The sequence below is a fragment of the Corvus brachyrhynchos genome, unplaced genomic scaffold, assembly GCF_000691975.1.
Source record: "Corvus brachyrhynchos isolate BGI_N302 unplaced genomic scaffold, ASM69197v1 scaffold545, whole genome shotgun sequence".
NCBI classification, from domain to species: domain Eukaryota; kingdom Metazoa; phylum Chordata; class Aves; order Passeriformes; family Corvidae; genus Corvus; species Corvus brachyrhynchos.
In genome coordinates this window covers 60,098-62,648 of record NW_008238116.1, presented here as the reverse complement: position 1 = coordinate 62,648, position 2,551 = coordinate 60,098, and the positions used below count along the sequence as shown (strand labels likewise).

Sequence of the window (2,551 nt, the reverse complement as noted above, 5' to 3'; positions counted from 1 at the left end):
GTCAGCCGCGCAGGGGGGGGAGGGGGCAAGCGATCCGGTCTGCAGCGGGCGGGGCTGCAGCGCTCCGAGCTTCCTCTCGCTCCTCTCGGTCAACAGCGGCGCCCGCAGCCTCCTGCCCGCACTGCAGGCACCGAGCGCTGCCTCTCCCACGAGCGGCTCGCGGTTGTGACACAGTCGTCACTGAGTCGTGGGGTTCCGTGCAGCGATGATCGCTTGTCTGGGCTTTTTTCCAGTAGATCTCTTCTTTGATCCTTTAGCTGATCGCTACCGTACATAAATTAGAGAACTCCTGTGATTCTAGTATATTTACTGCGTCGGAATATATTTTTGAAGTGCTGGTTTATGAAAAAGTTATTTTAATATGACTCTAAGAATATTCCTACTCTTACGCCATTCTTTTAAAACCACAATTTCTGAAATGAATGGCACAGCTTTTTCGGCTCTCATGCATCATTTACTTTTTCTTTCCCTTTGTACAAACCAAAACTGTATCACACTGGAACATCAACAATCACATCCGTTTACCAAACCGCAGAAATACCAGAATGCAGTGATGATGATCCCCACTTAAAACGAATCTTTCTAAGGGACTGACCTTCCTCACAGACTTTGTAAGTTTTCACCTGCACATCATCGGATGCTCTGAATCAAACTGCATTGCTTAGCCTTCTCCAGCTACCACTTTCAAATTCTTCATTATCATCTGAAATGTTAGAGCGCATGACTACACACATTACACGATTACACGATGCTTTCTTAGAGAATAGCAGCAACCTTGCACAGGAACTCGGTGACTCATTCCAAAATAAAACCAAAACCCTGCATAACGCAAATGCCTCTTTGGGACAAGAGACATACAAATAGAAAACAAGCTCTGAAGCACAAAGCAGAGCTTTTTGCTTTTGGAGATCCAATTCTATGGCTTAGCTCCAGCTACATAATGACTGGAAAAAAGGAATCCGCCCCATAGTGTAACCATTTTCTCAACGCCTCAAAAGATGGAACAAGCTGTAAATTCCTCTTCATGGATACCCACGCACTTCCTTTGGGAGTCCAACATCTCAAGAGCATTAACCAACGAGGATTTGTCCACCTATAAACCAGGTCCAAATATATAGCTTCTGGACAGATCAGGAAGCATTGCTTTTATGTAAAGCAACTCGTAAAAATGCAGACAGCGTTCATAGACAGATATTCTCAGCTGAATCTTAATGTGAGACGAATCAAAAGAGAAGCTTCAAAGCACTTCTAACATTTTATTCAGCAGAAGCAGAGCAGCAAGAATCTCCTCACTGAGCCTACACTTGTGAATTTAACGTGTTTTCTTTTGATATCCCACTCTGCACCTTCACTGCTTCCTTCAATACAAGGAACTACCACCAAGGATGGCAAGGAGAAAAAACAACCAACGAATTAAATAAACAGAAAACCAGAAGAAAAAGACCTGCACAGAAAAACAATGCCTGGAATCCTGGAATAAGTAACCCATCCCGCTAAGGCTCCCAGTTCTGCAGAAACCTAACCCCAAAACATGACAGACACTCTTCTACACCATCATGAAGGAAAAACATTTCTTGGCCAAACACGTATATATCAGGGGAAAAAAATATCCTACTCCAAATGTCGATTCCGTTACCACAACTCGACCATGAAACAGCAGTGTTCTATAAAAGGAACTGACAATCCCGTTCTACAAAGTAAGAAAAAAAGTTTACAAAGATCGTGAAAAACCATGCCTAGATATGATTTATCTGCCGCACTAATACCACCATTTCTATAGTTGCCTTCTGCAAAAGACAGAAGGACACAGAGCAGAAGTTGGGAATATTCACTAGGGAGGAACAATCCACAACATTAACTTGTGACACAGCGGTGCCAACGGTTTGGCATCAGAGAAATAATTCCTCGAAAATAATAGTCAGCCTCAGTAAATCTACCATTTCTACAGCAGCATAACTGCAAAACACGGCAGGATAAAGACAAGAGGGTTAGGAACAATATGTAACTTCGTGATTCACGGAGTCACAGGAATGCTTGAGTCCTACACCAAAACAATATTAACAACCCTGGTGACAAAGAGATCAACTACACCAATTTGGGGAAACAGGGATCGAAGGAAAAATCTCCAACACCATTAATTTAGCACGTTCACAGCCAGAAATACAAAGGGCAGAGATAGTTAAAGTCACTAAATTGAACCAGAAACTGTAACCGCTGAAGAGTGGGAGTGCGCGGGGATTCCAGAACGACACAGCTCAGGGAAACAGAGGGGAAGGAGTACGAGGGTTCAGAAATGCTCAATGCGAACAGCGTAAGCGAGCGGCATTACAGACCTGAGCTGCATCGGTGTAGGAGGGCTGCTCTCCTGCGACGGCGCTGCTGCTACTCGGGCTCGGCTTCTCGCAGGAATCCCCGCCCAGAAGCTCCTCCGCAGACAGGATGGGCACCGGCGGCGGCGGCCAAGCGGCCTCGGGCACGGCGCGCGCCGGCGCCGTCACGCACAGGTTGTAGGAGTAGGGCAAGGTGCCCTCGCAGAAGTCGGCCGGGAAGG

At 45.9% G+C, this 2,551-nt stretch overlaps 1 protein-coding gene across 1 annotated transcript in view; it reads right to left on the bottom strand.

The window, feature by feature from the left end:
* Positions 1-2,551, bottom strand: part of LOC103614981 (protocadherin gamma-B5-like) — a 50,675-nt gene that overhangs the window by 17,285 nt on the left and 30,839 nt on the right. The window lies entirely within an intron of this gene.